The sequence below is a fragment of the Dama dama genome, chromosome 16 (genome assembly GCF_033118175.1).
Source record: "Dama dama isolate Ldn47 chromosome 16, ASM3311817v1, whole genome shotgun sequence".
Classification (NCBI taxonomy): Eukaryota; Metazoa; Chordata; class Mammalia; order Artiodactyla; family Cervidae; genus Dama; species Dama dama.
Window position 1 is genome coordinate 22,218,256 of NC_083696.1, and position 14,930 is coordinate 22,233,185.

A 14,930-nucleotide genomic window follows, 5' to 3' on the forward strand; every position below is an offset into this window, starting at 1 on the left:
AGTGAAATGGAGCAGGACCATGTGGTCCTCGTCCACCTCCCCCACTCACCCCCACAATCCCTGCCTCCCATGTCTTCTGCTTGCTCTTGCTTGTGGAAAACTTTAGTCAAAGAATCAGTTTAATCAGAAAAGTGAGAAATGCTAAAACGAAGGAAAACAGTCAAAGGAGACTAAATAATAATAATGTAGTCATTAAGCATAGTCAAGGACTGTTAGTTCTTTCTCAAGGGCTATAGATAATATTCTGAGCCATATTCTATGAGCTGTCTTATAGATACTAAAACCCGAGGTGGAGAAGTTAACTACGTGAAGAACAGACTGTACCCAGGACTTGAGCTGCCACAATTCTGAGAATTGACGCACAGAAATGGGAACAAGTGCACCCCAGAACTGAAGATTAACTGTACCTAAAAGAACCAAGATGATGCTAGTCAGACCACTGATGACCAATTGAAGATGACTGTTAGAGATGACTGTGCTGTTTCTACATGTAACCCCCGCCCCCCACCCCCCCCCTCCTCCAGATTCTGTCTATAAAAGTTCTCACACCCTGCTTGTCAGGCCGGGTGGGGAATTTGGCTTTTGGACAGATGTCCGCCACCCTCCCCATCAGTTGCCAACATCTGAAATAAAGCAAACTTTCCTTTCCACCAACCTGGCCTGTATACTGGCTTTTGAGTGGTGAACAGTCAGACCCCCGACACAAACCTTTCGGTAGTACAAGGGCACACTCTCCAGAGGCAGAGGGGACATGAAGGACATCATTCTGAGCACCTTATTGAGATGGAGGTGAGTCAGGTACTGTGTCCAGCTATACAGGTTGCGAGGTGCATAAGTTGCTTCATCATGGCAAAAACCCATCATCCTGGCAGCACATGATCTGGGTTTACAACATTTTATGACAGAAAACTCTCCCTGATCTGTATATGGTCATGAACTGGCCAGGAAGGTAGAATGTCTGCTGAGCAGAAGAAAAGGGGCAGATGGAGATTTGAAGGAAGAGGTAAAACGTGGAACTAACAGGAAAGAGATGGAGAAAGGAAAAACCCGCAGCAGAGAAATGAATGTTTTCTTCCCTTTCTCTTTGCCCAGGTGGTTTCAGGGACTGCCCATGACTGTTATCATTCTAGAATCTCACCCCAGAGGCAGTGTTCAAGGATTGCTTCTCCAGGGTCAGAAAGTAACAAACAAGAAATCTTGGGTCTAGACCTCTGCAGTCATAATGTTGCCATTTTAATTAAACCTGACAGGTCTGCCTAATTTTTTATGAAGTATTTCATTCCCTCAGTATTTCAAAATGGTAAGCAAAATAATTTCCTTTTGCCCACATTAGATTTTTTTAAAGTACTGATAAAACACAGATCCTGGCAACTTCTATTTAATCCAAGTCCAGAAGGACTCACTGCCAGCCCTCAGTCACCAGCATATGCAGGAATGCAGAGCTGTTTAAGAGCACTTAGACTCAATGCCAGCCACCTTCCCCTCACAAAATGATGTGCAGAGCCTCCTCAGGCTCTGCGGAAATGGGAGCTTACAGGAACAAATTTTTTTTCATTTATTTTTATTAGTTGGAGGCTAATTACTTTACAATATTGTAGTGGTTTTTGTCATACACTGACATGAATCAGCCATGGATTTACATGTATTCCCCATCCCGATCCCCCCTCCCACCTCCCTCTCCACTCGATTCCTCTGGGTTTTCCCAGTGCACTGGGTCAGGCCCGAGCACTTGTCTCATGCATCCAGCCTGGGCTGGTGATCTGTTTCACCCTTGATAATATACATGTTTCGGTGCTGTTCTCTCAAAACATCCCACCCTCGCCTTCTTCCACAGAGTCCAAAATTCTGTTCTGTACATCTGTGTCTCTTTTTCTGTTTTTTATATAGGGTTATCATTACCATCTTTCTAAATTCCATATATATGCGTTAGTATACTGTATTGGTCTTTATCTTTCTGGCTTACTTCACTCTGTATAATGGGCTCCAGTTTCATCCATCTCATTAGAACTGATTCAAATGAATTCTTTTTAATGGCTGAGTAATATTCCATGGTGTATATGTACCATAGCTTCCTTATCCATTCATCTGCTGATGGGCTTCCAAGGAACTAGGTTGCTTCCAAGTCCTGGCTGTTATAAATAGTGCTGCAATGAACATTGAGGTGCACGTGCCTCTTTCAGATCTGGTTTCCTCAGTGTGTATGCTCAGAAGTGGGATTGCTGGGTCATATGGCAGTTCTATTTCCAGTTTTTTAAGAAATCTCCACACTGTTCTCCATAGCAGCTGTACTAGTTTGCATTCCCACCAACAGTGTAAAAGGGCCAAAGAACTAAACAGACATTTCTCCAAAGAAGACATACAGATGGCTAACAAACACATGAAAAGATGCTCAACATCACTCATTATCAGAGAAATGCAAATCAAAACCACAATGAGATACCATTACACGCCAGTCAGAACGCCTGCTATCCAAAAGTCTACAAGCAATAAATGCTGGAGAGGGTGTGGAGAAAAAAAAAAAAGGAACAAATTTTGAGCTGATATGGGTGAAAGAACAGCCAACATTCACAGTGCTGGCTTCCACTGAAATCCATAGCCGATCAGGGAATTATGTCCTCACAGATGCCTGTGTACCAGCTCAAATCCAGGCTTCTTAGGATAGTGATAATAGATCACTCCTGGAGCCCATTCAATTGAGATAATGCTTTTTGAGTCTAACATTGAGGTCAATAAATATTAACAATTATTACTACTTATTTTTCTTTGGCATTCTCTATTGTGTTTTATAATTATTATTTAAAAAAAAAAAAAAAAGCTTTACAAACCTGAATCACTGCTAGGACATGATATTGGCTTCTACTGACCTGAAATCTAACTCCAGTCCTGGTCCCCAAGCAGATGCTTAATCTCTTTGCACCTATGAGAGGGTCTCATAGAACCTGGTCTTCACCATTCAAGAGGCTGAAAGGAGGATGAAGCCAGACAGTAAATACAAAGGCCCTTGTACTCCATTAGGTCACACACGTGCATGGAATAGGGGTACAAAACCCATCTGGAGTGTAGAATCGGCATCAACCCAGAAAGATTAGCTTACCTTCCTCTAGTTCAAATAAAAGTGTCAGGGGATGAGAAACCAGGGGCTTCCCAGGTGGCTCAGTGGTAAAGAACTCGCCTGCCAATGCAGGAGACACAAGTTCGATCCTTGGGTGAGGAAGATCCCCTAGAGAAGGAAATGACAACCCACTCCAGTATTCTTGCCTGGAAAATCACATGGACAGAGGAGCCTAGGGAGCTACAGTCCATGGGGTCCCAAAAGAGTCGGACACAACTGAGCGACTAAATAGCAACATCAATAAATGAGACATGAAAGCGCACCGTCACAGTGAAAACTAGGAGGACAGGAGCACTGCAAGCGCTGGACAATCCTGGACCTGCATGGGCCCCTCTAAGTACAAGCAGGATCTCCTCCAAACAGAATTCCTTCCTCTATGACTCTGCAAACAGGGACTTGTTATAACCTCTCTCTATTGCACTCAGAACGTTGTGCTGAACTCACCATTGGATTGGCCGCTAGGAGCCCCGATTGTGCTTCTCTGTTATCACTGATGTCCTGGGTCATCGCCCCTCCATCACTAATGGATCACCACAGGAGAAGGACTCATGGGTCCTGGGTCATCTCTTTGCCTGAGTCTCTTCCCCTGAGTCAGGAAATAAGCAACATTAAGCATTTATTCCCCTTGTAGAAATAAATGGCACAAAATGAGGAATTCCTACACAACAATACAGGTTTGATACCCCAATTCTGCACTAACCAGCTGTAGAGGCACCCTGGGAGCTCATACTCCAGCCTGGCCTTCAGAGCAGGCAGACACGGTTCCCATGCCTTTGTTCTCCTCTCCACATGCTAGCCAAACCTCATTTTCATTTTTACTGCCTACAACTTCTTCTCCCTTGGCTTCTGACTGGCCTGGCCATGCAAATGCTTCCTCCAGGCTCTTTTCTTCCACTGTCCTGTGGAGGACACGCCGCCTGCCTTCTTGCTACAAGTCTTCTCTACCTGCCCCTCCCTCTGAAACCTCTCCTGAGAAATCTGCAGCATCATTACTGTGCTCATTCATTCCCTATGCTGCCATGTAATATGGCATCCACCTTGAGGGCCCAGGGACTGATGCAAGGAGCCTGGGATGGGAGGTCAGAGCTGGGCTGTGAATCATAAACCACTTGGCAGTTATCTACCTTGATGATGGTCTAAAACTCTCATCTGTTGAGAGTTACTTACAATTTTGAGATGTTTTTGTCTTCATGTCACTGAGGCTCAGAAAGGGAGCATGCAGGCTCACAGACCCTGGGAATGGCATGACCAAGTTCACACCTAGCCCTTCAGGTCAGAGCCAAGTCACCTCCTGACTTCTGTCTTGGCTCTTCCTATATGAAGTGGGGTGCCTGCCACTACTTAGAATTGTCATGAAGAGCAAGTGTACATCTATGCCCACTGGATCATGGGGTAGTTGGAAAATGCATGTTGTGTCTGGTGTAGAATAGGACATCTCCCTGGCACCCAGAACCTGGCCTGATATCTAAAATAGGTGTCAACCGATATTTTTTTTTTGACTGATAATATAACCAGAGCCCTAGCACAGTACCTGGCAGAAGATGGACATTCCAGAAACTATAGTCAAAGTTATAGGAGGAGGCATTTATACATATGCTCAACCAAGTTGTTTACCATCTCTCTGTGAATGATAGATGTTGCCTGCCATTCCTATAAACAATGAATTATGCCTGTTTTCAAGCCATCAGCCATGTAGTTAAAATGCATGTCAAAGGAATCATTTCAATGAGCCCAGACTCTTGCATCTTCCCAAATAGAAATGCACTAAAACCATTAACGTGAGATCTTGATTTTTTTGTGATAGCAACAACCTTTTGATGTTTGACTAAATGTTTGTTTCTTTCTTTCTTTCTTTCAGCAAAAACTCCTATATATCCTGGCTCCTTATTTTCCTCTTTGGTACAGTCCCTTGGAGCTAGTGAGAGGCTGCTTACCCAGGCTATAGTCCTCAGTAACATCCTCAAATGAAACAAAATTATCAACTTTTAGGTTGTGCATTTTTTTTTTTTTTTGGTGGACATATGTTCATCTCATTGCCACAGTCTATGGTCAAGGACCCCCAATGCCCAGCATGGAGTTTGGCTTCCACTTGTCACTCAAACTTGTCTGTGCTGCTGAGAAAGGTGGTGGCCACACAGAAGGCAAAAGAGGTATGCCAACCCTCACCACAAAAAAAGGGCTTGGTTCTCTTGTTATGCCCATCATACAGATAAGGAAACTGGGGCCCTGAGTGGCTAAGTTGCCCACAGGCATGAGAATTAAATGAATCATAGAATAAGCTTCTGTTGTCTAACACACAGCAAGCACTAAATAAAAGTTTTGATCTTGTTTATTTGAAAGGCTTGTTAATCCTTATTCTCTGGTCCATATGGTTCACCAAGGAGGTGAAGTTACAGGATGCCCTGACCTGTGCCCTTAGTAGACAGGAGGCCCTGTCCCCACAGTGCCATTCTGGGGGTTTTCTCTTCCATGCTAAGCAATGCCCCTCAAACAGCCTGAAAATGGCTGTCCTTGCATTGAAACAGAAATCAGAGAACATCTGGAGGTTCTTCCTCCTTTCCAAGCATAACACAGACAGCAATTCCTTTCTTTCTTTTTAGATTTAAGAAGAGAAAAAATATCCCCCCTAAATTCCTAGGGGAAATCCAGAGACAGTTATTCCCATCATATTTTGAGGAAGTCTTGAATCCTTCACTGGCAGATATTGGATTCTCAGAAGGCAACTGACCTTCTGCAAAAGCCATTACAGCCATGACATCTGAATGAGGTTTTCAGAACAAAATACTGCAGCCCCATGAGGCAGAAAAACAAACCCAGCCATCAGAGCCCACAAACAGGGCCTCACCGAGCACGGACATACACAGGTACTACACACATGTCGCTGAGGCTTCTCTGAGCTTCTCAGGACAGTCCAGGGGTCCAGAATGTCATGCATTTCCACCCCAGCAGGCCAAGGTGAAGCTCAAAGGGATGTTTCATGTCCTCAGTGGGTCATCTCCTTTCTAGAAGGAGAGGAGGACCACACTGGGTTATGTTCCCAGGCCACCAGTAGTGACTATACCATATGTTATGTTCCTGTTTGGACACTGGAGATACAATGGTGTAGAACAAATACTTGTATCAGGAGATTACACTTAGTGGGAGCAGATGGTAAATCACCAACCATCTGTACCTGGGTTAGCACAATATCACATGCTGTCCAGGAATTTAAATTACAGTCATATAGGGTAAGACAGAGTGACTGCTTTGTCCTGGGAGACCAGGAAGTGAAGGCGGCATCTACATTGAGCCCAAAATACTAAGCAGGATACAGTCACATACACAGGGAAGAGGTTCAGAGGCGGAAGGAGGAGCCAGCAGTAAGTTCCCGTGATAAGAGCTCAGCGTCTCCAAACAAATCCACCTGTGAGGTTGAAACTTAATGAGAACAAGGGGAGCAGGGGAGAGAGGAACTTAAGGAAGAGGGCAGGGGCCAGCTTCTGCCGGTATGAATGTGGGTGAAGAGGTTGTACCTTATTCTACATCTGACCAGAGCTGGCACAGGCATTGAGTGGGGAAGCGATAGCCAGTGAGACAGGTTTCCAAATGATCATTGTGGCTGCCACATAGACAATGAACTGTCAAACATCAAATAGCCTTTCCCAGGTGGCACTAGTGGTAAAGAATCTGTCTGCCAATGCAGAAGATGCAAGAGACCCAGGTTTGATCCCTGGGTTGGGAAGATCCCCTGGAGTAGGAAATGGCAACCCACTGTGATAGTCTTGCCTGGAAAATTCCATAGACAGAGGAGCCTGGTGGGCTACAGTCCATGGGGTTGCAAAGAATTGGACATGACTGAGTGACTAAGAACACAAACAAACACACACAGCGTTTCAGGGACTTGCCAGGACAAAGATACTGAGACAGACAGAATTGGACAAGGTTTTAAGAGTCTCATCAACAGGATTCAGTGATGGATCTTAAACAAGGGGTGAAGGAAAAGGCATCAAAAGTAAACATGCAGTTGTCTGATTTGAACACCTACCAAAGAGTTCCTGGAAGGCTGGATTGAGAAAAAGGCAGGATAACTAGGCCAGAATTGGAAGCAAAACTGCACTTTTCGAAATCTCATTTGTACAACAGTCATTTAGAACCAAAAACGCATCTTTCTATTGACATAGTAAAAACTAGTGAGGCTCCAGGCCTACCCATAAATGCCAATTTAATCCCAATGTGGTGACCACAGGACAGACGAGCCCACTGCCATGGGAACCTGTGCTTTCAGGGAAGGGCATCTGGAGTTCCAGTGTGGGGTATTGGGATCATAGTGTTAAGGAAAGCCAGAGTCAGACAGATGTGAAAGCAGTGAAAGCAGATTTTATTTAGGAATAACAGCAACACATGAAAAGAGAACTCAGTTTAGAACTGGGCTTGATTCCAGGTACATGATGGACAAATGGGAATGTACCGTCAAGGAGCCCAGCGGTGGACAGTGGATGGAAAATTACTAAGAGGAAGCATCACAGGTAAGGGGAGATTCTGCCAAACCATCTTGACAGGAATGCTGAAGGCAGCCAGGGTGATCAGATATCACCTGGAAGAGGAAGTATGATGAGGGCATTTGATCAAATATTGAGGGTGATCAGATATTCAGGGTGAGGGGTTCTGCCTCAACTCACTTAGCAGGAATTTTGCTAAATGTGGGAAATTAAAAGGCAGACACAGGAGTCCAAAGCCAAGAGCTACTTGGGAAGGGTGTTCAGAGGAATGTGGCTGGAGTTTGGTCAAGGAGAGTCTTCTGTCAATAGCACATCCCTGAATAGAGACTGCCCCCCTGCCCTCTGAGGCCTGGGTCCAGCAGGAAGGTGAGGCTGGGACTCCAGAAGGCTGGTGGGGAGAGGCTGCTGCAAGGACCTGGCAAGAAGAAGTGACTGATTTGGCCAGGAGTATGCAGGTGATGTGCTCAGAGCTGGGAGGGTCAGGAGGGAAAGTACACAGGTGATTTTTCTTTTTACCCCCTGTAAAATGGTATGCTCCTTTGCAGACATGAAACACAAAAAGGTGAAAATTGCACAGAGATTTTTTTTTAATGGTGTCAGTATAAAGGGACCTAATCTCGGGAGGGGGAATAGTAATTTTTTTCAATATTCACCAAAATGTTATTGCCCAGTTCTAGAAAATTCACAGTTATTATATACCAAAGAGATAGTATAAGGAAAAGAAAGGTTTTGTTTTTCTCTTTAGAAAGTTTTTTAGTTGAAGTATACTTGATATATGATATAAAGGTTTTAGGTGTACAAACTAAAGATTTGCTATTTGTGTGCATATTAAATGATTGCCACAGTAAGTGTAGCTACAGTCTGTCAAGATGAAGAAGGAATTCACAGGACCTGGACTCCATCTTAGGCCTGTTCATGCTGATCATGCTCGGCCACCTCTCCAGTGGACTCTGAATTCTGTGTTTAGTGTCTATGGAAACGACAGCAGAAGGATAAGACCCCCTCCGGACAGGGGAACCTTGAAGAGCGTATCCAGGTTACTCATTGCCTAAGAGAACACATACACTAATCACCCCTTCCACCAGACAGGCCATAAATTTTTCTGTACCTATCGGAGTGTAGCCCCGGGCTTATTGATTATTGGCTAATTGTTTAACTGTCTGAGCACATGGCACATGAGTGATGGGGTTATTGGGATTGTATTTACCCTTCCTTAGTTTATGTAACTCTCAAGGAATTTGGGGTGGTGGGTTCGGACATGTACACATGGGGTATAAAAGATTTTCACAAGTGCTGGTCGGGGTTCTTGGCTAAGAGGAGACTGCCTTGGGCCCGCCGGTGTAATAAACTGCACTCCACTATCTGCATTGTCCTTCTGAGTGAGTTTGTTTCCTGGAACGCGTGGCTACAACAAAGACACAAAGTTAAATTTTAGGATTTACTCTCTTGGCAACTTTCATATATGCTCTGAAATATTATTGATTATATCAACATGCTATAAATTACATCATCCTGACTTGTTGATTTTATAAGTGGGAGTTTGTATCTGTTGACCTTCTTCACCGTTTCTTCCCTGTCCCCAAACCTCTTTCCCTCTGGCAACCACCTGCTCATTTCTTCATTCTTCAAATAGTGCTTTCCTGTTTTTAAATTAATTTATTTTAATTGGAGGGTAATTACAATTTTATGTTGGTTTTGTCATACATCAACATGAATTGGCCGCAAGTGTTGGAGTACAGCCGATTAACAACGTTTTGACAGTTTCAGGTGGGCAGCCAAGTGAAAGTTGCTCAGTCGTGTCCAACTCTCTGTGACTCCATGGACTACACAGTCTGTGGAATTCTCCAGGCGAGAATACTGGAGTGGGTAGCCATTCCCTTCTCCAGGGGATCTTCCCAACTCAGGAATCAAACCCAGGTTTCCCGCATTGCAGGTCAATTCTTTACTAGCTGAGCCACCAGCAGAGCCAAGGGCCTGCATATACATGATCCTTTCTCCCCCAAACCCCTCTCATTCAGGCTACCACATAACATTGCAGAATTCCCTGTGCTATACAGTAGGTCTTTGTTGATTATCCATTTTGATATAGCAGTGTGTACATGTCCATCTCAAACTCCCTAGCTATCCCTCCCCTCTCATCCTTCCACCCGGCAACCATAGGTCCATTCTCTCTGAGTCTATTTTGCAAACATGTTTATTTGTATCATTTCTTTTTATATTTCACATATGAGAGATGTCATAAATGATATTTCTCCTTTTCTGTCTGACTTACTTCATTCATATGACACTTTCTAAGTCCATCCATGTTGCTATAAAAGGCATTATTCCACAGGTTTTTATTAAACCAGGTTCTTTTCTATGCTCCGGAGAGATGGCAGAGAACAATAACAATTTCCTGATTTATAGAGGCTCTGTTCTCATCAGGGATAAGCAAATAAGTAAATAAATAAGTATCCGGTATGCTGTTGGGTGGTGGGAAGATTTTGGAGAAAGTAAAGGAAGACGTCCCATCCAGTAGCACCGAATAGCGACATTCATCCTCCTTCTTAACACTAAAAACCCTGGCCATAACACAATATTCCACAAATATTAGAAGATGCTGAAAGGTAGAAAAAAGAAAGTAGACTGCCTAGGGACAGCAAGTTCCCTGGGCTTTCTTATTGCAGACTTTATATCCCACTCAGAGAACTGAAGAAGACTCCAATCTGAAACTGCCAACAGACGTACACAAAATACTCCAAGAAAAACTTATTCTTCTGAAACATGTATCTGCCATTTAACCCAGCAATTATACTCTTGGGCATTTGTCCCAGAGAAATGAAAACTTAAGTTCACATAAAAACCTCACACAAGTGGTCAGTGTGGCTTTATTGTTAATATTAAAAAAGAAAACCAAAAACAATTTAGATGTCTGTCAAAGGGTTAAATAAACTGCAATACTCCATAAGAGGGGAGATAACTCAGCACTGAAAAGAACAAACTATTGATACAATTTGGATAAATGTCCAAGAAATTATGCTGAAATAAAGAGCCAATTCCAAAGATAACCTACTATCAGTCAGTCAGTCAGTTCAGTCACTCAGTCGTGTCCAACTCTTTGCGACCCCATGAATCGCAGCACACCAGGCCTCCCTGTCCATCACAAACTCCCGGAGTTCACTCAAACTCATGCCCATCGAGTCGGTGATGCCATCCAGTCATCTCATCCTCTGTCATCCCCTTCTCCTCCTGCCCCCAAAACCTCCCAGCATCAGGGTCTTTTCCAATGAGTCAACTCTTCGCATGAGGTGGCCAAAGTATTGGAGTTTCAGCTTCAGCATCAGGCATTCCAATGAACACCCAGGACTGATCTCCTTTAGGATGGACTGGTTGGATCTCCTTGCAGTCCAAGGGACTCTCAAGAGTCTTCTCCAACACCACAGTTCAAAAGCATCAATTTTTCAGCACTCAGCTTTCTTCACAGTCCAACTCTCACATCCATACATGACCACTGGAAAAACCATAGCCTTGACCAGACAGACCTTTGTTGGCAAAGTAATGTCTCTGCTTTTTAATATGCTATCTAGGTTGGTCATAAATTTCCTTCCAAGGAGTAAGTGTCTTTTAATTTCATGGCTGCAGTCACCATCCGCAGTGATTTTGGAGCCCAAAAACATAAAGTCTGACACTGTTTCCACTGTCTCCCCATCTATTTCCCATGAGGTGATGGGACCAGATGCCATGATCTTAGTTTTCTGAATGTTAAGCTTTAAGTCAACTTTTTCACTCTCCTCTCTCACTTTCATCAAGAGGCTTTTTAGTTCCTCTTCACTCTCTGCCATAAGGGTGGTGTCACCTGCATATCTGAGGTTATTGATATTTCTCCCGGCAATCTTGATTCCAGCTTGTGCTTCTTCCAGGCAAGTGTTTCTCATGATATACTCTGCATAGAAGTTAAATAAGCAGGGTGACAATATACAGCCTTGTCGCACTCCTTTTCCTATTTGGAACCAGTCTGTTGTTCCATGTCCAGTTCTAACTGTTGCTTCCTGACCTTGCATACACTACTATATGATTCCTTTTTTAAAAGTTTCCCTTTTTTATTGAAGTGTAGTTTTTTTCATGGAAAGACAGTTTATTTTAAATATAGCAGTGTTTATATGTCAATTTCAAACTATCCCGCCTCCCCACCCTTACCCCAGGCAATCATAAGTTCATTCTCTAAGTCCATGAGTCTGTTTCTGTTTTGTAAATAAGTTCATTTGTATCATTTTTATATATTCCACATATAAGTGATATATGTGATTCCATTTATGCAGCATTCTAGAAATGATGCAATTGTAGAAATGGATAACAGATTAGTGATTTTCAGGGGTCAGAGATGGGGATGGAATGACATGGGGAGATGAGTGTGGCTATTAAAGTGTGACAAAAGGGATCCTTGAGATGATGGAAATGTTCTGTATCTTGACTTGTTAATGTCAATATTCTGGTTGTGACACTGTATTGCAGTCTTACAAATTATTACCATTGGGGAAAACTGGGTAAATGGTACATGAGATTTCTTTATATTATTTGTTACAACTTATTGTGAGTTTACAATTACCTCAAAATAAAAAGTTAAAAAAATTAAGCAAAGGGGGAGAGTGGATCCTAGGACAAAGCAGAGACAAAAAGTCCTTCTATATTTCCTGAGTTTGCTCGAATTAATGTCCATTGAGTCGGTGATGCTATTTAAACATCTCATCCTTTACCACCTTCTTCTTTTGCCCTCAATCCTTCCCAGCATTATGGTCTTTTTCAGCGAGTTGGCTCTTCACATCTGGTGATCAAAATATTGGAGCTTCATCTTCAGCATCAATCCTTCCAATGAATATTCAGGGATGATTTCCTTTAAGACTGACTGGTTTGATCTTCTTGCAGTCACTGTTACTATTCCTTTTCTTTTTAAGCAAAGAAGGTTTCAAATTTTGTTTGGCATTCCTGGAATCTTCTTACTGATGGTTTTGCAAGTGTAGAGTCAAATCAACCCCCAAAACTGAACAATCTCCAGAATTTCAAATTTTACATGCAGGAAATGTTATGATTCACTTTAAAATTTACATGAGGAAATGGCAACCCACTCCAGTATTCTTGATTGGAAAACCCCACGGATGGAGGAGCTTAGCAGGCTACAGTCCATGGGGTTGCAGAGTCGGATATGACTGAGAGACTTCACTTAACTTGAACCCTTGGGAAGAACGACCTAAAAAAACAAAGCAATTCAGTAGAGGTTTGGGTTTATAATATTTACAATTTGAGCAATTACAACCACACATCACATGGTTTCTGTCAGTAAACATCAACACAGGCAATGCCCCTCACTTCTTAAGGAAATAGGCAGAGTTACGGACCATGGGTACCACTGCTCTGTTCAAGGGAAAAGAATGTGGCAAAATTGGGTAACATATTCTGCAGAAGGTTTCCTAATATACTTTTTGTCATCACTATCCTTCGAACATATTATCTACAGAAAAAGAATTCTAACCAACCCATGATATTTTGGATGAAACCACAGCATTCAGCATGCCATTCATTCCAGAGGAGTTTCCCCATGCCAGCCTATGTTTTCAATGACCGTCTCTAAGAAGCTACATAAGAAAGACAAAGATTACACCTTGTCTTTTACACTTGAAAGGATTTTCCATGGTGTAGAGTGTGTTGTGATTATGAAAAGCAGGGAAGCAGAGAGTAAAAATCCCAGATTCCTTTTCTTTCAGTTACTTATTCATTAAAGAAAATAATTATCGAATTCATTATACATGCCAGGTCAGTGCTCAGAGCTGGTGAACAATGCACAGTTGTAGTCTCATGCTGTTTCCTGACTAGGACTCTTCCCAATCACTTACTTATGCTTCTTGATCTGCAAAAGGTGAAAAGTATACCAGTGAGCAAATGGCAACTACTAAAGAAATGTTCTAAGCACTGGTCCTTGTGAATTACATTTTAAAAAGACGACATCGGAAGTTCAAGTGTTCCAAGCACCAGACCTTCAATTCATTGCTTCTCTAAAACCTTAAGATCCTTTCAAAAGCAAATGGTTTGTTAGCAAGTTAGAAGATATGTTTACATTTCTTATTTAGTTGGAAAGTCATAGAGGGGGAGAATAAGGATTCTAGAATTTACCATCTGTTTTTGTTGACTTACTGGTAATTCATAATCTCAACTCCTGGGAAACCAACATCATAAAAAGTGATAGGAACACATAGACTCCAAAGATACTCCTAAGACTGCCAATGTAGAGTCTTCTGGGGGAAATTTTTAAAAGATGGAGTACCAGCTTCGAATAGAATTGTCTTCTTAGAACACTTAGGAAGATGGGTGCTCCTCAGAAAGATGAAAAATACTGACCTGCTGAGTAGGAGAGAAACCAACTTTATTTAGACCAACAACTAACTTTCTTTTTTCTAGAGAAGTTTGTCTGAGTTGTCAAAGCTGGAAACAGTAAACTCTTCAAGGACAGAAATTGTGTTTTATTCAAACCTCCCCAACCCTGGCAACCCCTTTGATGTAGCAAGTACTCAAAAAATTAAAAGAAGACGGGAAACTCTTTACCCTTTGACGGGGAAAAAGTTAAAATAATTGTATGTATAACCTTTTCCTTTCTGCACCCTCTATGGTACAATGTGTTTCTCCTCATTGGCCAGTCTCTGTTTGGCAGAGAAAAGAAGTGAGTGAATGAGCTGAATTAATGAAGGTGAGAGAGAACAGGGGCTCCTGCATGAGAAATGTAGAAATGGCTTGGAGCCATCGGAGGGAGAATGAGATGCAGTGGGTGGAAGGAGGAAACTGAGAAGGAACATTCGTTAGTCCGGTGCAAGTGAAGGCTGAAGGGAAGGGGTAAACAAATAGGGCCGTGAAATGAAAATATCTCCTGCCAGTACTGATAAACAAGAAATGTCACAGCCATCAGTGATTTCTGGCCTCCAAATGTGAATGAGGGCTCCCAAAACTTCCATCCAGGGGATGCTGCCACGAGCCACGGTGATTGCTGAGGAGCTAGGGGAATGCAAGAAGCAAGGTGAACAAGGAAACAGGATTGGCGGCAGATAGCTGAGGTGAATAGGAAGGGAATGAATTCAGTGAGCCCAGAGGCTTGCATCTTCCCACACACAGAAGGCTACATTCCTTAACTTGATTCTGCCTGCTCCCTTTTGTTGCAAACTTGAACACAGCCTGACTCCAGGTCCTGCCTCCTTGGAGCAGTTTTCTCAGAGCTATTGAGATGCTATCTCTTAGGCTTTGAGTCCTAAACATTTCCACCAAATAAAATAACTCTCTACTTTCAGGTTGTGACTATATTTTTTAGTCGACAAGGCTTT